Source organism: Monodon monoceros, unplaced genomic scaffold (assembly GCF_005190385.1).
Source record: "Monodon monoceros isolate NGI ecotype Baffin Bay Population unplaced genomic scaffold, NGI_Narwhal_1 Super_Scaffold_16, whole genome shotgun sequence".
NCBI classification, from domain to species: Eukaryota; Metazoa; Chordata; class Mammalia; order Artiodactyla; family Monodontidae; genus Monodon; species Monodon monoceros.
The window spans coordinates 57,914,884-57,939,629 of NW_021703772.1; the positions used below are offsets into that span (position 1 = coordinate 57,914,884).

The following is a 24,746-nucleotide window of genomic DNA, read 5'->3' on the forward strand; positions in this document are numbered from 1 at the left end:
GTAATGATGTCACTTTCAGCATGTCATCAACCTCTCTGAGCCTCAGTTGTGAAATGAAGGACTCAGCTTCACATATGTCATTGAGGTCCCTTCTAGCTGTCACCCATAAATTTTCGTTAACCCTCAAGAGGTTTCTCAGACTTAAGATTCTGTACTTCTGAGAACTTATTATTTAAGAAGTAGAACAGACTGAAAACATGCAGATTTTTAAAAAATTTTATTTTATATTATAGTATGGTTGATTTACAATGTTGTGTTAGTTTCAGGTGTACAGCAAAGTGATTTAGTTATACGTACACACATATCTATTCTTTTTCAGATTCTTTTCCCATATAGTTTATTGCAGAGTATTGAGTAGAGTTTGCTATACACTAGGTCCTTCTTGATTATCTATTTTATATATAGTAGTGTGCATATGTTAATACCAACCTCCTAATTTATTCCTACCCCCATCTTGACCCTTTGGTAACCATGTTTGTTTTCTAAGTCTGTGAGTCTATTTCTGGTTTGTAAATCAGTTCATTTGTATCATTTTTTAGATTCCACATACAAGTGACATCATAATATTTGTCTTTCTCTGTCTGACTTACTTCACTAGGTATGATAACCTCTAGGTCCATCCATGTTGCTGCAAATGGCATTGTTTCATTTTTTATGGCTGAGTAATATTCCGTGTGTGTGTGTGTGTGTGTGTGTGTGTGTGTGTGTGTGTGTGTGTATATAAATATATATATATACCACATCTTTATCCATTCATCTGTTGATGGACATTTACGTTGCTTCCATGTCTTGGCTATTGTAAATAGTGCTGTAATGAACATTAGGGTATGTGTATCTTTTCAAAGTATGGTTTTCTGCGGATATATGCCCAGAAGTGGGATTGCTGGGTCATATGGTAACTCTATTTTTAGTTTTTTAAGGAACCTCCATACTGTTCTTCATAGTGGCTGTACCAATTTACATTCCCACCAACAGTGTAGGAGGGTTCCCTTTTCTCCACACCCTCTCCAGGATTTATTGTTTGTAGACTTTTTGATTATGGACATTCTGACTGGTGTGAGGTGATACCTCATTGTAGTTTTGATTTGCATTTCTCTAATAATTATCAATGTTGAGCATCTTTTCACGTGCTTTTTGGCCATCTGTATGTCTTCTTTGGAGAAATGTCTATTTAGATCTGCAAATTTTTCTATTGGGTTATTTGCTTTTTTTTTAACATCTTTATTGGAGTATAATTGCGTTTCAATGTTGTGTTAGTTTCTGCTGTATAACAAAGTGAATCAGCTATATGTATACATATATCCCCATATGCCCTCCCTCTTGCATCTCCCTCCCACCCTCCCTATCCCACCCCTCTAGGTGGTCACAAAGCACTGAGCTGATCTCCCTGTGCTATGTAGCTGCTTCCCCCTAGCTATCTGTTTTACATTTGGTAGTGTATATATGTCAGTGCTACTTGCTCACTTCGTCCATCTTACCCTTCCCACTCCCAGACCTCAAGTCCATTCTCTATGTCTGCGTCTTTATTCCTGCCCCTAGGTTCATCAGAACCGTTTCGTTTTTATTATTCCATATATATGTGTTAGCATGTGGTATTTGTTTTTCTGACTTACTTCACTCTGTATGACAGACTCTAAATCCATCCACCTCACTACAAATAGTTCAATTTCGTTTCTCTTTATGGCTGAGTAATATTCCATTGTATATATGTGCCACATCTTCTTTATCCACTCATCTGTCAGTGGACACTTAGGTTGCTTCCATGTCCTGGCTATTGTAAATAGAGCTGCAATGAGCATTGTGGTGCATGTCTCTTTTTGAATTATGGTTTTCTCAGGGTATATGCCCAGTAGTGGGATTGCTGGGTCATATGGTAGTTCTATTTTTCGTTTTTTAAGGAACCTCCATGCTGTTCGCCATAGTGGCTGTATCAGTTTACATACCCACTAACAGTGCAAGAGGGTTCCCTTTTCTCGACACCCTCTCCATAATTTATTGTTTGTATTTTTTTTTTGATGATAGCCATTCTGAATGGTGTGAGGTGGTATATCATTGTAGTTTTGATTTGCATTTCTCTAATGATTAGTGATGTTGAGCATCCTTTCATGTGTTTGTTGGCAATCTGTATATCTTCTTTCAAGAAATGTCTATTTAGGTCTTCTACCCATTTTTGTATTGGGTTGTTTGGGTTTCTTTTGATACTGAGCTGCATGAACTGCTTGTATATTTTCGAGATCAATCCTTTGTCAGTTGCTTCGTTTGTAAATCTTTTCTACCATTCTGAGGGCTATCTTTTTGTCTAGTTTATGGTTTCCTTTGCTGTGAAAAAGCTTTTAAGTTTCATTAGGTCCCATTTGTTTATTTTTGGGTTTATTTCCATTTCTCTAGGAGGTGGGTCAAAAAGGATCTTGCTGTGATTTATGTCATAGAGTGTTCTGCCTTTGTTTTCCTCTAAGAGTTTTGTGTTGTCTGGCCTTACATTTAGGTCTTGAATGCATTTTGAGTTTATTTTTGTGTATGGTGTTAGGAAGTGTTCTAATTTCATTCTTTTACATGGAGCAGTCCAGTTTTCCCAGCACCACTTATTGAAGAGGCTGTCTTTTCTCCATTGTATACTCTTGCCTCCTTTATCAAAGATAAGGTGACCATATGTGCATGGGTTTATCTCTGGGCTTGTTATCTTGTTCCATTGATCTATATTTCTGTTTTTGTGCCAGTACCATACTGTCTTGATTACTGTAGCTTTGTAATATAGTCTCAAGTCACGGAATATATATATATATTATAGTAGACTATATAGATTATTATATAGACTATATAGTAGACTATATAGATTATTATATAGACTATATAGTATAGTCTCAAGTCATGGAATATATATCTGACACATATTTCTCCTTTTTCTTTCTCAAGATTGCTTTGGTTATTCGAGGTCTTTTGTGTTTCCATACAAATTGTGAAATTTTTTGTCCTAGTTCTGTGAAAAATGCCATTGGTAGTTTGATAGGGATTGCACTGAATCTGTAGATTGCTTTGGGTAGTATAGTCGTTTTCACAATGTTGATTCTTCCAATCCAAGAACATGGTATATCTCTCCATCTGTTTGTATCATCTTTAATTTCTTTCATCAGTGTCTTATAGTTTGTCTCCTTAGGAAGGTTTATTCCTAGGTATTTTATTATTTTTGTTGCAGTGGTAAATGGGAGTGTTTCCTTAATTTCTCTTTCAGATTTTTTTTGTCATTAGTGTATAGGAATGCAGGAGATTTCTGTGCATTAATTTTGTATCCTGCTACTTTACCAAATTCATTGATTAACTGTAGTTGTTTTCTGGTAGCATCTTTAGGATTCTCTATGTATAGTATCATGTCATCTGCAAACAGTAACAGTCTTACTTCTTCTTTTCCAATTTGGATTCCTATTGTTTCTTTTTCTTCTCTGATTGCCATGGCTAAAACTTCCAAAACTACGTTGAATAATAGTGGTAAGAGTGGGCAACCGTGTCTTGTTCCTGATCTTAGAGGAAATGGTTTCAGTTTTTCACCATTGACAACGATGTTGGCTGTGGGTTTGTCATATATGGCCTGTATTATGTAGAGGTAGGTTCACTCTATGCCTACTTTCTGGAGAGTTTTGTTGAATTTTGTCGAAAGTTTTTTCTGCATCTATTGAGATTATCACACGGTTTTTATTCTTCATTTTGTTAATATGGTGTATCACATTGATTGATTTGCATATACAGAAGTTCCTTGCATTCCTGGGATAAACCCCGCTTGATCATGGTGTATGATCCTTTTAATGTGCTGTTGGATTCTGTTTGCTAGTATTTGTTGACGATTTTTGCATCTATGTTCATCAGTAATATTGGTCTGTAGTTTTCTTTTTTTGTGACATCTTTGTCTGGTTTTGGTATCAGGGTGATGGTGGCCTTGTAGAATGAGTTTGGGGGTGTTCCTCCCTCTGCTATATTTTGGAAGAGTTTGAAAAGGATAGGTGTTAGCTCTTCTCTAAATGTTTGATAGAATTCACCTGTGAAGCCATCTGGTCCTCAGCTTTTGTTTGTTAGAAGATTTTTAATCACTGATTAAACTGATTTTTAATCAGTTTCAATTTCAGTGCTTGTGATCTGTCTGTTTATATTTTCTGTATCTTCCTGGTTCAATCTTGAAGGTTGTGCTTTTCTAAGAATTTGTCCATTTCTTCCAGGTTGTCCATTTTATTAGCATATAGTTGCTTGTAGTAATCTCTCATGATCCTTTGTATTTCTGCAATGTCAGTTGTTCTTCTCCTTTTTCATTTCTTATTCTATTGATTTGAATCTTCTCCCTTCTTGATGAGTATAGCTAATGGTTTATCAATTTTGTTTCTCTTCTCAAAGAACCAGCTTTTAGTTTTATTGATCTTTGCTGTTGTTTCCTTCATTTCTTTTTCATTTATTTCTGATCTGATCTTTATTATTTCCTTCCTTCTGCGAACTTTGGGGTGTTTTTCTTCTTTCTCTAATTGCTTTAGATGTAAGGTTAGGTTGTTTATTTGAGATGTTTCTTGTTTCTTGAGGTAGGGTTGTATTGCTATAAACTTCCCTCTTAGAACTGCTTTTGCTGCATCCCATAGGTTTTGGCTTGTTGTGTTTTCATTGTGATTTGTTTCTAGGTATTTTTTGATTTCCTCTTTGATTTCTTCAGTGATCTCTTGGTTATTTAGTAGTGTATTGTTTAGCCTCCATGTGTTTGTATTTTTTACAGTTTTTTTCCTGTAATTGACATCTAGTCTCATAGCATTGTGGTTGGAAAAGATACTTGATATGATTTCAGTTTTCTTAAATTTACCAAGGCTTGATTTGTGACCCAAGATATGATCTATCCTGGAGAGTGTTCCGTGAGCACTTGAGAAGAAAGCGTATTCTGTCGTTTTTGGATGGAATGTGCTATAAATATCAATTAAGTCCATCTTGTTTAATGTATCATTTAATGCTTGTGTTTCCTTTTTTATTTTCATTTTGGATGATCTGTCCATTGGTGTAAGTGGAGTGTTAAAGTCCCCTACTATTATTGTGTTACTGTCAATTTCCCCTTTTAAGGCTGTTAGCATTTGCCTTATGTATTGAGGTGCTCCTGTGTTGGGTGCATACATATTTACAATTGTTATATCTTCTTCTTGGGTTGATCCCTTGATCGTTATGTAGTGTCCTTTTTTGTCTCTTGTAATAGTCTTTATTTTAAAGTCTATTTTGTCTAATATGAGAATTGCTACTCCAGCTTTCTTTTGATTTCCACTTGCATGGAATATCTTTTTCCATCCACTCCCTTTCAGTCTGTATGTGTCCCAAGATGCTAAGTGGGTCTTTTGTAGACAGCATACATACAGGTCTTGTTTTCGTATCCATTCAGCCAGTCTGTGTCCTTTGGTTGGAGCATTTAATCCATGTACATTTAAGGAAATTATTGATATGTATGTTCCTATTACCATTTTCTTAATTGTTTTGGGTTTGTTTTTGTAGGTCCTTTTCTTCACTTGTGTTTCCCAGTTAGAGAAGTTCCTTTAGCATTTGTTGTAAAGCTGGTTTGGTGTGCCAAATTCTCTTAGCTTTTGCTTGTCTGTAAAGGTTTTAATTTCTCTGTCGAATGTGAATGAGACCCTTGCTGGGTAGAGTAATCTTGGTTGTAGGTTTTTCCCTTTCATCACTTTCAATATGTCCTGCCTCTCCCTTCTGGCTTGCAGAGTTTCTGCTGAAACATCAGCTGTTAACATTTTGGGGATTCCCTTGTATGTTATTTGTTGCTTTTCCCTTGCTGCGTTTAATATTTTTTCTTTGTATTTAATTTTTGATAGTTTGATTAATATGTGTCTTTGCGTGTTTCTCCCTGGATTTATCCTGTATGGGACTCTCTGTGCTTCCTGGACTTGACTATTTCCTTTCCCATATTAGGGAAGTTTTCAACTATAATCTCTTTAAATATTTTCTCAGACCCTTTCTTTTTCTCTTCTTCTGGGACCCCTATGATTTGAATGTTGGTGCGTTTAATGTTGTCCCAGAGGTCTCTGAGACTGTCCTCAATTCTTTTCATTCTTTTTTCTTTATTCTTCTCTGTGGTAGTTATTTCCACTATTTTATCTTTCAGGTCACTTTTCCATTCTTCTGCCTCAGTTATTCTGCTATTGATTCCTTCTAGAGAATTTTAAATTTCATTTATTGTGTTGTTGATCATTATTTGTTCACTCTTTAGTTCTTGTAGGTCCTTGTTAATTGTTTCTTGTATTTTCTCCATTCTATTTCCAAGATTTTGGATTATCTTTACTATCATTACTCTGAATTCTTTTCCAGGTAGACTATTTCCTCTTCATTTGTTTGGTCTGGTGGGTTTTTACCTTGCTCCTTCATCTGACACATATTTCTGTCTTCTCATTTTGTTTAACTTACTGTGTTTTGGGTCTCTTTTTCACAGGTTCGTAATTCCCATTGTTTTTGGTGTCTGCCCCCAGTGGATGAGGTTGGTTCAGTGGCTAGTGTAGGCTTCCTGGTGGTGGGGACTGGTGCCTGTGTTCTGGTGGTTGGGGCTTGATCTTGTCTTTCTGGTGGGCAGGGCCGTGTCCAGCGGTGTGTTTTGGGGAGTCTGTGAACTTAGTCTGATTTTAGGCAGCCACTCTGCTAATAGGTGGGGTTGTGTTCCTGTCTTGCTAGTTATTTGGCATGGCGCGTCCAGCACTGGAGCTTGTTGGCCGTTGGGTGGAGCTGTGTCTTAGTGTTGTGACGGAGATCTCTGGGAGAGCTTTCGCCGATTGATATTATGTGGGGCTAGGAGGTCTCTGGTAGTTCAGTCTCCTGAACTAGGCTCTTCCACTTTGGAGGCTCAAGCCTGACACTAGGCCGGAACACCAAGACCCTGTCAGCCACACAGCCAGGTCCGGGATTTTCTTGCCTTTTGGGAAGTCTTGCCTTTTGGGAAGTCTGAGGTCTTCTGCCAGCATTCAGTAGGTCTTCTGCAGGAGTTGTTCCACATGTAGATGTATTTTTGATGTATTTATGGGGAGGAAGGTGATGTCTTACCCCTCCGCCATCTTGAAGGTCCCCCTACAATAGGAAACTCCACTGAAGACACCAACCCCCTCAAGAACTAGAGGTACATAGGCATTTTTTCAGAGGGTTTACAACTTGGTTTTTTTTTCTTTTCCTTTGTGCTTTGTCTAGTTTCACTTGTTCACAGGGTACCTCATGCAGAGGCCTCGCACCCAGCAGTTCAGATTAGAGTGCCTAGTGAGAAATGGCTGCACTGCCACCTCAGCTCGGTGGGTTGAGCCCTGTGCAGAAGCGCTGCCCTGACACTGCAGCTCAAGATGGCGGTGGAAGGCCTGGGTTGTTTGTTTTTTTTCTGCATGAGCTGTTTGTGTATTTCGGATTTAATCCCTTGTTGGTCACATCGTTTGCAAACATTTTATCCCATTCTGTGGGTTTTCTTTTCATTTTGTTTATGGTTTCCTTTGCTGTGCAAAAGCTTTTAAGTTTAAACATGCACATTTAAGTATAGGCTTGACTCTGCTGCTGACTAGGATTTTAAGTCTTTGAGCTGGTCATATAATTTTTTTTGGCCTCAGGAGATTGAAGGTCTCCTCTTGCTCCTCAGTATAGATCCTCTAAAAGTTGTAAAACTAAGAATAATAACAGTAGTAACTAACATTTATTGAACCTCTTTATGTGAGAAAGTCAGCTAAGTACTTTACCGGATTATCTCCTTTAATCTTTGTAACAATCCTTTTGAGAGTAGGTATTATAGTAACATGGGTATCTTTGGGGATGATAGGTTTATGGTGAGTTATCAAGGGATTCTATGGGTGTGTTTTAATAGTGCGTCCTTTATTTTTAAATATGAAATCACGGAGGACAACCAGACCCTTCCACAAGATGCCCTTTGGTGTCATTGTGGAGACTGAACACTGGACTGTGTTAGTATTTAGACTAAGTGGATCACTGTATTTTGAGTAATTGGCTTACTCAAAAGAGAGAAGTTAAAACATCCTGGAATCTGTCCAAAGGAAGTTGCAGCATAGTTCAGATGGGCCCTTCACCCATTGAGGCATGCCACTCTAGAACTGCAACTCTTATGTTCAGTGTTTAAAATAAACCCTTATCAAATATTAAAAGAAGATTCCAGATTACAGAATAAGAAAGCCTATGTTCAAATTTTAAATATAAAAAACTAAAACTATCTTTTCCTATAATGTAGCTTAGTTCTCTAATGGTTGCTTGTATCAAATGCTACCCTCCCTTCTTTAAGTACCACAGAAGTGTACAAATCCAAATAGTCTTGTTCCTTTCATAGGGACAACAACAACACAAATAAATAAGAAAGGATTTATACTTATGCGATGGTGTAAATTATAAATGCGCAAAGCTGCCAATAATTCAGCATGTATATTTTGTTTCTTTCTTTTTTATCTGTAGGCTTCTTTATAAAAATTTATTTGTTTATTTATTTTTGGCTGCATTGGGTCTTCCTTGCCACATATGGGCTTTCTTTAGTTGTGGCAAGTAAGGGCTACTCTTTGTCACGGTGCACGGGCTTCTTATTGCAATGGCCTTTCGTTGCGGAAAACAGGCTCTAGGCGCATGGACTTTGGTAGTTGTGGCACGTGGGCTCAGCAGTTGTGGCGCACGGGCTTAGTTGCTCCACAGCATGTGGGATCTTTCCAGACCAGGGCTCGAACCCGTGTCCCTTGCACTGGCAGGCGGCTTCTTAACCACTGTGCCACCAGACAGCCCCACAGCATGTGTATTTTATTTTATTTATTTTTTTATGTGGGTGAATAATTATTTTATTTTATTTTATTTTTTTAACATCTTTATTGGAGTATAATTGCTTTACAATGGTGTGTTAGTTTCTACTGTATCACAAAGTGAATCAGCTATACATATACATACATCCCCATATCCCCTCCCTCTTGCATCTCCCTCCCACCCTCCCTTATCCCACCCCTCTAGGTGGTCACAAAGCACCGAGCTGATCTCCCTGTGCTATGCAGCTGCTTCCCACTAGCTATCTATTTTACATTTGGAGGTGTATATATGTCCATGCCACTCTCTCACTTCATCCCATTTTACCCTTCCCCCAACCATGTCCTCCTGTCCCCGTGCCTAGGGGCAGGACAGGAATAAAGACGCAGACGTAGAGAATGGACTTGAGCATGTGTATTTTAAATCGCAGTACACTTAATAGAATGAGATCTGGATTAATTTCTTTAAAGTTTTTACAGTGGAACCATATTAAACGATTAACGTAATTTATCTGAGTATTAATGATATATAATGGTAACTAAGATTTATAATATAATAAAGCATGTATATGCTTATATGTATATAATATAAAGCATATTTATAATAATATAAATGAATTATATTTAAGATGTCAGCACACTTATACATTTTCAATAGTTGACTTAAATTTAGGTTGACATCTTCAGGTTTTCATCATTTCAGTCTTCAGAGTGCTTATTAGCATTTTATTTTCAAAGTTGAAGCTTAGTTAGCTCTTTGAAACTGACAAAAGACCTCTGAGTTGACAGTCATCTCCTAAATAAACAAGATTTTGAAGGCAGTTGAAGTGTCTTTCAAATCAGTACTCCAGAGACTATATGTAAAACTTACTGAAGAGAGTTTATTATGATTTAGAGGCAAAAAGAGAAATAAACCAAAAACCCTCTCAGCTTTTTAACGCAATTCAAGTTTACCATTTTTCATGGTATCTCTCAGAAGTAGGGAAACCAATAACAATGAATAAAGATTTGCTTCAGAACTATAAAAGGAAAAAATCAAAGATACTATTACTAATGTTAGTACTTTTGAGAAATAGAATAATGAAGAAAATTTTTTTAAATAACTTTAATGTAAAATAAACTTTTGGGAAAGTTCTAAAATATGCAGTCATAGCGGCATGGATGTATATACACTACCAAACGTAAAATAGATAACTAGTGGGAAGCAGCCGCATAGCACAGGGAGATCAGCTCGGTGCTTTGTGACCACCTAGAGGGGTGGGATAGGGAGGGTGGGAGGGAGGGAGATACAAGAGGGAAGAGATATGGGAACATATGTATATGTATAACTGATTCACTTTGTTATAAAGCAGAAACTAACACACCATTGTATAGCAATTATACTCCAATAAAGATGTTTAAAAAATAATAAAATAAAATATGCAGTCATGAATAGTTTTTTTATTAAAGGGCCAAGTCAGATCAGTGCACTCACCAATTATGCTTTATATACAATAGAGATACCTGCAGAAATTTTGATTCAGTAGAATCAACACAGGGCCCAGACATCTATTACTATAATTGTCTTTCTGTGTGTATGTGTGAGATCCTGTTGTAAAGGTTACAACTAATGGATTAGATCCATGATTCTCAAACTTTTTGGACTTAGATCGCTCTACACTTTAAAAATTGTTGAAGAGGGCTTCCCTGGTGGCACAGTGGTTGAGAGTCCGCCTGCCGATGCAGGGGACACGGATTCGTGCCCCGGTTCGGGAAGATCCCACATGCCGTGGAGCGGCTGGGCCCGTGAGCCATGGCCACTGAGCCTGCGCATCCGGAGCCTCTGCTCCACAATGGGAGAGGCCACAACAGTGAGAGGCCCGCGTACCAGAAAAAAAAAATTGTTGAAGATCTCAAAAGAACTTTTATTTATGTGGGTTATATCTGTGATATTTACTATCTTGTAAATTAAAAGATTTTTTTAAATACCTATTAATTCATTTTAAAAACAATAATAAACCCATTACATGTTAACATACTAGCATTAAGATAACCATATTTTATGAAACATATATAGAAGGGTGGCATTTATACATTTCTATAAATCTCTTTAATGTATGTCTTAATATTAAGAAAACTGGATTCTTGTAAATGCTTGCGTGCATTCAATCTCTGGTAGTATCTTATTTTGGTTGAAGTATATGAAGAAAATCTGACCTCATACAAATACACATTTGGTAAAGAGTATCTTAAGAGACTTTTCAGATATTTTGTTTTTTGGGTTTTTTTTGCGTTATGCAGGCCTCTCACTGTTGTGGCCTCTCCCATTGCGGAGCACAGGCTCCGGACGCGCAGGCTCAGCGGCCATGGCTCATGGGCCTAGCCGCTCCGTGGCATGTGGGATCTTCCTGGACCGGGGCACGAACCCGTGTCCCCTGCATCGGCAGGCGGACTCTCAACCACTGCGCCACCAGGGAAGCCCCTTTACAGATAATTTGGATATTTCTCTTTGCTATCACACCAAAACTGGTTAAGTGGTAGTTTCTTAAATACTACTTGCAATGTAGAATCTGAAATGTTATAAATAAGCATTTCGTATTCTGTTACACTAAAATCCATTGGTCTGTCTTGAACTCTGAATGGATCTTTCAACTATGCATTATTCTGTAACATCATCCATTGGTCATTTGGAAAATATTGGTTCAGTGAGTTATTTAGGTCTTTCAAACATTGAAACATTTCTGTAAATGATGAAAAAAATCACATTTGTTAGTATCATCAATTTCATCAGAAAACTCATCTAAGTAGTGGGAAGCTGTCGCGTTCAGGGTGGCAGATACAGAATTTCCAAAATTCTTATTTTCACTTGAAAGTTTGGATTTTATCACTCACTGGCAGTTATTTTCCTTCAGGTGGCAGGCTCAAGTTTGTTCATTTTTGAGCAAATGCCCAGTCTCAATAACCAGAATTTATGTTAGTTGTTCTTCCAAGAAAAAAAAATGGTATTCCATGGGAAAAGCCGCCAGCTCAGCTTTCACCTCAAACAATACTTCTCCTAAAGAAAACGATCCCCACAAGGATCCCAGATGTCTTTTACATCATTTGGTGTGACGCTAACTCTTCCTCTTTTGGAGAGTTTTTCAAATGTGGAGGTGCACATCTCTAAATGTACTCCAGATTAGAAACAACAGAGGAAACAGGAAAAAACTGTCTAAATATGTGACCCACAGTAGCTAATTTAATATGCCATTGTTCATTAAAAGCAGTACCACTGGTATAAAATAATGCATTAAATTCTATACTTAGTATCTGAAAGACCATGTTCTTTTGAAACTGAAAACAAGAGAAACACTGTTCAACTGATGATGTGATTTAATATTTCTGACGCTGAAAAATGCAACCAGAGCATCCACTTTAAAAAATCTACAGCTGATCCTGCAGGAGGAGATATTTTAGGCAAGTTATTTTTTTAACATCATACTTCTTATTTTAATGTCTTCCTTATTAATTCATGCATTTGAAAATAGTTTCATCTTGGAATTTTACAGCAAGTTATGTTTTGAGTTTATGGGAAGAAAAATAATCAAACTTTAGGCTTACAAATGGTAGATATAACCAAATTCCCTTTTCCTTCTAACATTTTCTTGAAACTCATCAATACAGAGAGTTTTTATTCATCCATAAATTTTCATGGCACTTTGCACTATTCCTCCCATAATAGTTGTTTTGGTCCTGCATATTAATTTAAACCACGATTCAACAGTCTTTAGAATTGGAAACTGCAATTCATGAATCCCAAGCATCCTTTGTATTTCAGGTGGCACCTGTTCTCTTCACACAACAAATGCTTTCAATTCAGTCTCATCCTTTAGTCAGCTATGTTGCTAAGATGCCTACGTTGTCACACATTTTCTCTTTAACATGTTTTCAGTTCATATTTGCATACATTTTGGCCGTCAAATGAGGAAACAATATTTAACATGCACTGCTTCCTTGCACCTCTGGCCAGCCATTACTTTTTTTAAAACCATTAAGACATTTTTAAAAGTGGCCATTTTCTTTGTATTGATATTAAATCTATTCTGACCATATCATAAGAGCAGGAAGCTGGAGCCATTCAGACAGGCATTTGTCTATGAGTCTGAAGAATTCAGCAAGGATTGCAAATGCGCCATGACTGTGAGGTGGTTGCTTCAACATTTAGCACCTACTTTGTTCCAAGCATTGTATTAGGTGATAAGACTGATGCAAAACAAATGATGTGAGCAGTGTCAACATCACTACCACCACCTGGTCTTTGAGAGCTTTGAGCGCTTTCTATGCTGGGTACTCAGGATAGGGGTTTACATACATTCCATTCATTATCTCATCCCTATGAGGTAGTTTTTATTACCATTCCAGTTTTACAGATGAAGAAACTGAGACTTCTCCTAGGATACTGGAACTAGTAAGTGAAGCTGAGATTCTTTTACAGAGGAGACAAGCTCTTAACCACCTAACTATAGATAACAATGAACTTTAAGTTTTTTTTAATTGTTTTAAGGCTTTATGGAAAGGGTGATTAGGCAGATTGAAGAGGAGAGTTTATAAACAACAGCTCTCTCTTTTTTTATTTTTTTATTGAAGCATAGTTGATTTAAAATGTTGTGTTAGTTTCAGGTGTACAGCGTAGTGATTCAGTGATACATATATATATTCTTTTTCAGATTCTTTTATATGTCATTATAAAATATTGAGTATAGTTCCTTGAGATTCTTGTGCTACATAGTAGGTCCTTGTTGGTTATCTATTTTATATATAGTAGTGTGCGTATGTTCATCCCAACCTCCTAATTTATCCCTCCCCCACCACTCTCCCCTTTGGGAACCATAAGTTTGTTTTCTATGTCTGTGAGTCTGTTTCTGTTTCATAGATAAGTTCATTTGTGTCATATTTTAGATTTCACATATAAGTGATATCATATGGTATTTGTCTTTCTCTTTCTGACTTCACTTAATATGATGATCTCCAGTTCCATCCATGTTGCAGCAAATGGCATTATTTCATTCTTTTTTATGGCTGAGTAACATTCCATTGTGTATATATACCACAACTTCTTGATCCATTTATCTGTCGATGGACATTTAGGCTGCTTCCATGTTTTGGCTATTGTAAACAGAACAGCAGCTCTCTGTGTGCATTATTTCTGATAAAAAAGACTATATGAGGTGTTCAGCAAAATTCCCTGTGGTTTGGGCATTAGAAGGCTTAGGAAGGCACATCCATAGGGGAAGGAGAGCAAGAGAGAGCTGGGATGGAGAGTGTAGAAGTCACCAGTTAGAGTCTCAGAAGGACCATGAGAGCAGGAAATAGCTTGGAAAGAGGGCATAGACATAAATTTCATGAATTAATTCCACCTTTGTAAGAAAATGTGATTGTTAAGATTAAAAATACATCACCCATCCACCACTTAATTATTATTAATTCAATAATATATATCTATTTGTTTAATAACAGGTCCTGTTGAAAATAGCATAGTGCCCTATTCTCTGGTGTTCACCAGTTTCACTAATGTGTGGAACATAGTAGATACTCAATAAAATATTTATTGAATGAAAATTATTTGAGAGTCTGTAATGTACACGTATGCATTGACCATTTCTGTACTTTTCTTCTTTTTTTTTTTTTTTTTTTGCGGTACACGGGCCTCTGTTGCGGCCTCTCCCGTCGCGGAGCACAGGCTCCGGATGCGCAGGCTCAGCAGCCATGGCTCACGGGCCCAGCCGCTCTGGGGCATGTGGGATCTTCCCGGACCGGGGCACGAACCCATGTCCCCTGCATCGCAGGCGGACTCTCAACCACTGTGCCACCAGGGAAGCCTTCTGTACTTTATTTTAATGAATTTGTGGGCTATATGAAGTATTTACACTTTTTCAGACCACATGTCCAGAACCTCAAATTCTTTTAAAGATAAAATGCATCTTAATTATGTAGTTACTTACTGCATTGGCCATTCTGGAATCTCTGTTATAAATACAAGCCTTAGTTGATTGTTTACCCATGAGATTGGAATGGCTTTCCACCTTGTAAATTATGTTTGTCTGGTGAATTTTAATGGAAAGTTTAATTACCTGTTTCTAAAGACAGCTTAATTAGTTGCTCAAGAGACCCCTCTCTCAATTCATGTTTGGAGGATAGTTTTGTTGATTTGTTTTTAATTAAAAATATATATATAAAAGGAAAAGTCAATGCAAAAACAAAACCAGGCATGCTGCTCAGTAACTTTCCTTGAAGCCCTGGTAGGCATTTGATGAAGGAGCTGCATGTATCTAAGAAAGAGCATCATATCATTTTACCCACTACCCTCAAAATAATTAAAAAGGCTTTTAAAATGCCAGAAATTAATCACCAAGGCTAACCTCACTTCTCTGGATGTTGTAAACCATTTGTCAGGTTTAGCAGTGAATTGGGGAAGGTCATTTTCAACTGCGAATATTTCTGCTTGCTGATGGTCCTGGGTGTTTGCAGCCCCGGGCCTTACTAGAGTCAGTTTCCTCACACTTCTAGTAATCTTATCTCCAGGTCCCAGGAAAGCAGGTGGAGTGGACAGAGGAGTAGGTGTGAAGTCTGGAGGCCTGGGTTCCCACCATTGCTCCTTTGCTTAATGATTTCTGCCCCTGATCAAGTACCTTAACACCTTTGCACTGTCATTCTGAAAAACGGGAATGTGAGGATACAGTGAAATAGTGTATGTGACAAAGCAGTTTGTAGAATCTAAAACTCTGACTAAATAAGTGCTCCTGATTTGGAGGCAGTGAAAGAGTTGGGCCTGGGTGGTTTGTTTTTTTTTTAAACAAAACAAGCAGAAGAATACAGTAATTAAAGCTATTGTAAGACTGGAACAGGATTATGAAGCCATTTACCTCACAGATTACTTCTTGCTGTGCACCATGGTGACAGAATCAGGCCTGCTGCTGGAAGGGATTTTGTAAGACTCCCCCAGCCACCCAAACCTGCTTTCCTGAAACTAGATGATAATTTCCTGCTAATAGGCAGGGACATGCTAAACCTAAAGATTAACTGTGACCCATCTGCACAGAGCATCGATCTTACTCAGTGGTCATTGATCGAAAACATTTTTATTTTAAACATTTTATATGGGCACATTTAGGGGAGCTTGAAGAGCCACCCCTGGATCCCTGCACACCCCTGTTCACTGTTGGTTGCTACTGGGGACATTTTGGTAGAAAGGGTAGTAAAGCACTAGCTGAAGCTGGCCAGATAGCCTTAAATAACTTCTTTTTTTTTTTTGCGGTACGCGGGCCTCTCACTGTTGCGGCCTCTCCCGTTGCGGAGCACAGGCTCCGGATGCGCAGGCTCAGAGGCCATGGCTCACGGGCCCAGCCGCTCCGCGGCATGTGGGATCTTCCCGGACCGGGGCACGAACCCCTGTCCCCCGCATCGGCAGGTGGACTCTCAACCACTGCGCCACCAGGGAAGCCCCCTTAAATAACTTTTGACCTTATCAACCGAAGATCTTCAGTTGCTCCTTAAATTATCTCCCATTAACCTATCCTTTGTGAAGGAGGAAAATGGCAAGGTAGATCCCTCTCAATACATTAAAATGTCACTCAAAGATAGATGTTAAATCATCCTTTAATCTTTCCTTCTTCCTTCTCACAGGAAGTTGATTGCAGTCTGACTTTCTGTGTCTTATTTTCTAATGTGCTAATCATTTGTGGGCCTGGTGGTCTAGATGCCTCAAATCACTCATAAGATATCAAGGTTCAAATGGAACACAGTATATATATATGGAAGAATCTAATTATATATAGATTTCATATATATCATATATATGTATGATATATATATGAAAGAATCTAATTATTTCTTCTACGAAAAAGAACATTCAAGTTAGGGGAATTTCAATTTCATTAGGAACCTTTGAACTAACAGGAATTTCGTAAGATGAAATACTATGGACACGATATAAAGTTTATATTAGAAAAATGCCGAGATGCAAGCTATTTTTACTTTTTCAACCTCATTATCTTAATGTAAAACATTCCATGTGGCAGTGTCATTACAAAGAAAAGACAATATTTGGCAGTGAGGTGAACAATTAACACATCTATGAATAATTCTCATGCTTATACTTCTTCTCGGGGAAATTATTTATGAAAGTTAAATCTGTTACCTTCAGGCCACTATTGCCATTTTCAAACATTAAAAATAGGCTTTCAAAAGTATGTTTGAACTTCACAAGTGCACTTTATACTGTGAGCCCACGTTGCCATTTTCAAATATTAAAAATAGGCTTTCAAAAGTATGGTTGAACTTCACAAATACACTTTATACCATGAGCCCACGTTTATCTTTATTGAGCCTTAAAATATTAAAATAAATTACATTTGGAATATTCTAGTCAAATTACACATATAGGAAATAGCTTTTATAACTTAAGTTTTAAGAAATTCGGTAACAGGTCCTTTTTAAAATAACCCCATCACACAGACTTCATCTTATCCTAATCAGTTGAAGTCAGTGGTAGAATGAGAAAACTGAAAATATAGTGCCTGGCTTTTATTCTGATTCACTGGCTTGCTTTTGTTAAATTGGTGATTGTGATATGTTCACTGAACTGCAATAACTTGAAATAACCTCTAATGGCAGTTTAAAATCTGAAAATACTCCTAATGTCAGTCTGAGTCTGCTTTTTAATATGTATATGTATGCATATGTGTATACATATACATACATATGTATATTACAGTGAAAAGCTCTCCGAAAAAGTGAAAACATCTATGATCCCAGAGTTTTGCACTGGATTTAAAGTCTCTAATTGTTGATATAGTGTTAGAGCTTCTCTAATCTCATCTCCTCTATTGTTACAGAACAATAAAAGTGTTTCTTTAAGTCGTGCAAGTAATAGGTATCAAAATTTTGGGTAAAACAAAAACCAAAAGGTAATGACATTTCCCTAATTAGCCCTCAACTTCACTTAGGGGGGAAAATTGAGAAAAAGTTCCTGTGGGGGCCAGTTTCAGCTTTTCATTCGGAAGAGCTGAGAAAGAATGTTATGATCATGATCATACAGCCATCACTGCGAATGGCCAAATACTGGAGTGTGTTAGACTAGAATACTGTACTCTTATTATGTAATTTTATATATAATTACATGTATATATTAACTTGTTAGATGATTCAGGGCAGGAAAACATCTGCCATTTATTTTATTTTATCTTCCCAAAGCACTTATTATATAAATTGTTATTAGCACACCAGGGCTACAATCTAGTATCCATTAAGAACTTGTAAATGAAAAAATAAGACTGTGTCCTATGAGTTAACTTTAAGATCACCTCCTGAGATATTTGGACAGAGATATGCAAAATCATCATAAAGAGACACCTGGAAAAAGGAGACTCAAAGAGCTCAGAGCTGCCTATGCCCATCTAAGCACTGACTGAAAATGAAGGTGCCTCTCACTAAATGGGCACTGAGCATTCTAGTCCTGTGGCAGGGCCATCCTAATTGTAGAGGACTCAAAGGATGTCTTAATTCTATGCATTAAATATTCAGTTCATCTAACACACTCCACTTGTCTGATTCCATTCTCATTTGCTTCCTAATTATTTTTTGTTTCCAGTGTAGATATGCTGCCCCAAAAAGGGCATGTTGGTCACCCACTTTATGATAATTATATCTCATATCTTAGTATAAACTAGACAGCCATCATTCTGCTTTTACTTATCAGTTTCATGAGCTTGGTATTATAATGTCATTCTCTCCCCTTGAGAAATAGACATGATCTCCTTGCTGACAAATTAAGTTTCTGAGCCTGCAAAACTGCGTACCACACAAAAGCCTGTAGTAAATTAGCCAGAGCTACCTTGAAGGGACTCACTCATAGCCAAGCTGGCCTTTCCTACTTAGACACACTCACATCTTCACATCCCTATGTGCTAAATGAGTGTGAACCTTCCTTTTTTGTTTTGAATTTCTGTTAAAAATATAAAGAAGACCATGGAGTTCATTTAGTCCAGCTGGGACTTACAAAAAGTTCAGTGACTTCGTTGGTATCTGTCAGAACCAGGCTTGGTAACCGGGCTGTGTGCCACTCTGCCCCCTCCTCTCTGGGCCTGGTGTGCAAAACACTTCCTCAAACTGTTGCTTGGAGAAGTTGATCATTTCTTTTGTTTCTTGAAAGGGTAGGGAATGCGGGGCTGTGCTTTTTTGTTCGCATTGTGTTTTCAAATGTTTTCTGTTTATAATTATTGCATGTAAGTCAGGGAACATGTTAGAGTGTACAGAGTTTGGTAGTGTGAGTGTTAATATAGAGTAATTTAAATTTATTATACACTGAAGTGAATGCATTGATGTGCCTTATTGTTACCTATTTAGAGAGACATTACATTAAGGCTAGGGCAGCTATGTAATGAAGACTGAGTTAGGAATTATGATGTGACTGATGCCAGGAGCATAAAAATTTAGAGCCCTGGCCGGATTTAAGAGTTTCCTATGCCACATAAAAAGTTATTTATCCCAATGTTAACTTAAGGAATTTATAGAGTTCTGTATAGAAATCTCTAATGTTTGACTTAAAATGCATTTGAAAATTTTGAGGAGGTGATGAATCTGGAAGATGCTATAAATTAAATATAAGCAGTACTAAATTGGCTAGTGATCAGAGAGGTATTAGAATATAAATGATCCAGAAACTTATTCAAATGATAGCCTTTCAAAATTGCATGTTAACTATAGGTAATATGAGGGGCAGGAGAGTCTAGAGGAAAGACACAGAATTTGAAGTCACGTAGACCTGGGCTCAACTCCTGTTCTCACCACGTATTAGTTAGGTGACCTTAATCTCTCTGAGCTTTTGTTTCTTTATCTATAAAGTGACACCTGCCCTATTGTTTTAACAACTAAACTACATCATACATGTATAGCATTTACTAGTATAGTGCCATGTAGTTGTCAGTTAATAAATGTAAGCTGACATATTGTTGTTAAGTACCTTGACTATATTCTACTTTTGGCTCTAATGGTGAGAAACTAGGTTACAAATGATAATTCAGGGGACAAATGTATGAATAATCTGTGTATCTAGAGTGAGCTGAATTTGCTTGGATCTACAAATTTTGATAGTGGAAGAGCTGGGTTTATATCTCAATTTTAGCATTTTATGGAAATTGCAGGATTTGCTAAACCTGAACCAGTGACTCAGATCACCTAGTAGTAAGTAAATCCAGCTACTCTTCTTCTCCCGGAGCCTCAGGGCCATGCCAGCTATAACAATCCTTCATGGTGCTTTTTGGATGGAATGTTGATTTAGCTTAGTTAACTGGGGCATTGAGATCATGAGTCTGCGATGTCATCATGATGGTACAAAGGAGGTGGCTGTTTGCCTGAGGTCCCTCCAGTTAGAGAACACTCTTACTATTAGTGTGTCCTGACATTCAATAATTGGAGATTTATTCTTTTGACTTAAGTCTTGGTCCCATACTAAAAACCAGTTATTCATGGAGAGGGAAGTGTAATCGGTCATTTGCACCTTAGTGTAAGTGAGTTGATAAGACCCTTCCCTGTAAGCAGGGTTTGAGGCAGGAAGGAGGAGAGGACAAGGATTACTCAGAGTTTGAGCCCAGGGGTTTAGGTTACCAGGACAGGGGAAGCTAAAAATTGCAGAACGATGATGCCTATGATGTGTCCCTAAACCACCTAGTTAGAATTTGACCTGAAGCTCACATTGCTTAGGACAGTGGCCTTGGGCCTTTAATGTGTATCACTGTCACATGTTATACTAACGCTGATCTTGGAAAGATGGGGTCTTGGAAGGGAAGGACGGGAAACTTCTATTTATTGATTACTTTCTGTGCTGGGAATGATGCAAAATACTTATTTAATTCTTAATAATTCTGTAATGTAAGTACTTCTAATCCATTTTACACATAAGGAAACACACAAATTAGTAGCTTGACCAAGGACATACCACAGCCAATAGGATGTGATTTTAGATTTTGTCTGGCCCTGGTGCCCATGATCCTGTTGTGCTACACATGGTGAAAATGAGAGGCTAACTCAGCACAAATCCAGTATTATTACTAGACAGACAACAGGGTAGTAGGGTCAGTGGTGGAAATTTCTTTATTCGAAAAACAGCATATGCATTCCTTTCCAAGGTCACCTGTTTCCCCCTTCTTTTCCTTATTCCTCACACGACACCCCTCCCCTCCATTATTTTCCCAGTCCTCTTCTCTGTACTACAGATGGTATGGATGAAGGTGGAAACAGAGAGCGTTGTGAAATCTGCTCCTTCCCCATCTCTTTTTCCAGGCCAGTTAACCCTCATCCAGGCAAACAATACAGAAGTGATACCTATATGGAGGATGGCAAGAGTCAGGTCCAAGACAGGCCAAAGATTCCCAGTCAGAATAAAAAGCTAAATACTGCTGGTGTTTCTAGCTAGAATGACCTCGTGGGACATGTACCCTGCCAGTTCAGACCCCCACCCACTGAAGCCGTTTTCTTCTCTTTTATAGAACCAGAATACGAGGGGGCTCTATCTGTAACACCTCGGGTTTATCTCCTACTCTCATTACAAGGTAGCAGAAAGAGCTGCCAGGCTTTGGGGACAAAAGACAGGGATTCAGACCACAGAATTTCCACTTCCTGACTGGGACCTTGAGCAGTTCATTCTGTGAGTGTTTCTTCGTCTATAAAATGTCCATTATACAGCACATCTCAGGATACATGACCAAGAAATAGAACAAGGATATGAAGTAGCGCACATTGTTCCTGGTTTCCTATGCTGATAATCTTTCCTTTTCACCCCGTCCCAACCCTGCTCCCTCAGCTAACATTAGGTGTCATTCTATGCCTTTTAAAACATAGGATCAGAACTAGAATTGGGGGAATTTGGTAGAGACCACAGTGTAAAGGGAAGGGCAGGCATTTCTAGGCATGTTTGTGTGTATAAACCGAAAGCAGATTAGTCTGCTAGCTCCTTGGACAGGAGCCTATGTCTTATACTACACAGCGTGCCCTGCAGCTATACAGCGCCCTGGAATAATACCATTTATTGAGTGCCCACTGTCTTCTCCTCTTTTACATATCATCCCCTCTAAACTGCCCAGTAGTAACCTATAAGTGTTACTGTCTGTAGTATGTAAATGAGGTAATAACCAAGGCAACAAACAAATCTTCCAAGGTCAGGATTCAGATTTCAGTGTCTGTGATTTCAGATCTCACTTTTTATTATTACACACTGCCCCCCAATAAAAATAGCTGCCTTCATTTGGTTTTATTTTTATTTATTGAACCTTTATTTGTACAAGCTACTGTGTTAGATTCAGGCTTTATACTAAGATGTATAAGACCCAGTTCTATATAAACAGCTACACAGGCAACTGTGATATGAGGTAGAAGGTGATACATCTCATAATCAATGAACAAGTGAAGGACTCCAATGTTCACAGGTGGATGAGGTCACGTCTAATTGCCGCAAATGGTCAAAGGCATCATGAAGGAGGGCGTGTCTGAATGGAGCCTGAGGGCTGCATTTCTTACTGCAGGTTCTGCGGTAAACTTGAGATCTAGATATCTTAGTGCCTGTTACTTTTTCTTACCATCCATTGTTACTCATTGCTTACTGTGTCTTACTATCTATTGCTACTCTTCAATATGAAAGGAGAAGATAACTAGAGAAACCACCTTGAATAGAATCAGACTACCCGCAGACTGCATGGTTTCCTCTCATTTTCTCATGAGTGGATATAGCATAGTGTTGAAGAGCCTAACTCCTATCCACCACCTAATGTAACAGCTGTACAATTTTGGGAAGTTAACTTCTGTGGGCCTCAGTTCTTCCAGCTATAAAATGAGGATAGTATATGCCTCACAGACATTTTTCTGTGGAATTAACGGGATTCTGTATGTGAAGTGATTAGCTGGGTGCTTAGAGCATAAGTGCCTAATAATCAATGAACGATAGGCATAATTAATAGATGCTGTATCTATCTAAGTAGATAGATATGGCCAGAAAAAAAATAAGGAAATGTGGTATACATTTGTTTGGAATGTCAGAACTTTGATACTGGTTCTGAATTCGAGAGTTAGCAGTTCTGACTTGAGAGCTCCTCAAAATTAATGCAGAAATGCAGCTGCAGTTATGGAAGGCATAATAGTGACCAAACCCCCAGCCACCTGAGGGGAGCTAAGAAGTTTTTCATCCTAAACCATTGTTTCCTGTCTCCTTAGTGCCCTAGATTGTTGCCCAAGTTGTAATTATTCCAGTATTTCTTGCTTAGGTAGAAAAATTACTCAGGAAAGACAGTATGACTCTGCAGAGTCTGCAGTAGACCTGGCCTCTCAGTGACAAAATGTTCACTTTTACTCAGCCATGAATTTTCTGGATAAATCTACCATGAATATTTTTATGCTTTGGTTGAATTTTAGTTACTACAGCTGAAGGACTGGGGTGATCTATAATAAAGGACCTTGATCAGAAATACTCAGGAAAAAAAAGTTAGTTGGGTTACATGGGTGATTGTTTTCTTTAACTTAGTCACTTTAACATTCAGTGTTAAATGTTGTGGAGAAAAAAATTACTGTTAAATTTGCCTTCAGAATCTGTTTTTTTCTGGGCCCACTGCGAATCAGATAAACTTCACTTTAGGTTATATGTGACTAAAGAGTTGGCTGGCCTTTATATTTTTAGTCATCATGTGACAAACTAAGTCTAAGCTGAAGAGTAATTTAGGTTAGGCAAGGAAAGTTCTTTCCATCGTATTTCTTCTTGGGAAAAAAAAAATTTTTGTCTCATACTAATCACTTTAGGATATAAATTTGTGGAAATGAAACATCTGTAGATGTATATATTAACTTTTGCCTTCTATTTTCTTAGAAATGTTTTTAAAACAATAAACCGTTTTAAAAGTTGGAACTGTATACTCAAAATATTTGGGGGTGTTTAGAAAATCAGTCATTCAGTATCATCAATATCTAGCATGGTTTAAGGACCACTTCATGCCCTGATTAAATTAGAATCTGCATTGGGCCCATAACCCCTGTAGATTATGAAATCTGAGATAAAATCTTTGCAATTATCTACGCAAATAGACTGAATTCATTTCAATATAGAGTTTTAGATTCTTTAAATACAGTGTAACCTTAGAATCATAATGGGTTAAACTTAATTACTATAGCATGAGGAAGCAGATGGGAGGTGTTTAAGGAACCAATATGAGAAGACTTAAGCTTATATAGCGCCTTAGTAAAAAAGTATTGTATAGGTATTGCTCTTAAATGAAGCTGGATTTGAGTCTCTTGCCCTGCACCCGCCTTTCTACATCAGCAAACAAACACCTAAGGTCCAACAAGCACAGTTACACTACATCTGGGACCTGTGAACATGAGGAATTATTCCCAACCGGCTTGCACTGTGACCTGGCTTGAAGCTCCTTGAATGAAGAATGTTGAGACTAAGAATGAAAATAGTGGTTGGACCTATTTAAGCATAGATCCACAACAAAACTACTCACGGTAGGAAGTCAGAACTGACCACCCCAGGGTGTTGGCAGCATTATGTACATGCTTCTTGCTCTCCATGAAAATAGAATGATAACTAGTTAAACTTTTCTTTTTCATCAAAATACTTATCAGCTTTTGCTCATCTTTAATAAAATGGGGTTTTAGTTAACTAACCTCAGTCCATATGCACGGAGGTAGATTATAGATCAGCCTTTCATAATTTACCTGGCAGTGGTGCATTCTTTTTAAAACCTACTGTTGTATGTGTTAATTTTCCTTTACTTTTAATAGGTTAAAAAAAAAATCCATTTTGTAATGATGCATGACTCATTCAGTGTTCATTGTCTTCCCACTAATATTTTTTTTTTGCCTTGAGCCAGCAAGAAAATCTTACATGAGAGGAGGGAGAAACAGACAGTGAGTTGAGGAATACAGTACTTAAATACTGTTGCTTGATTTTCATTGGTTATCTCCTTTCTTAACGGT

General features: G+C 37.8%; 1 protein-coding gene across 2 annotated transcripts in view; it reads left to right on the forward strand.

Annotated features, from left to right (window-relative positions):
- CHN1 (chimerin 1) overlaps window positions 1–24,746 on the forward strand; it is a 175,969-nt gene that overhangs the window by 99,870 nt on the left and 51,353 nt on the right. The gene's annotated exons all lie outside the window — the stretch shown is intronic.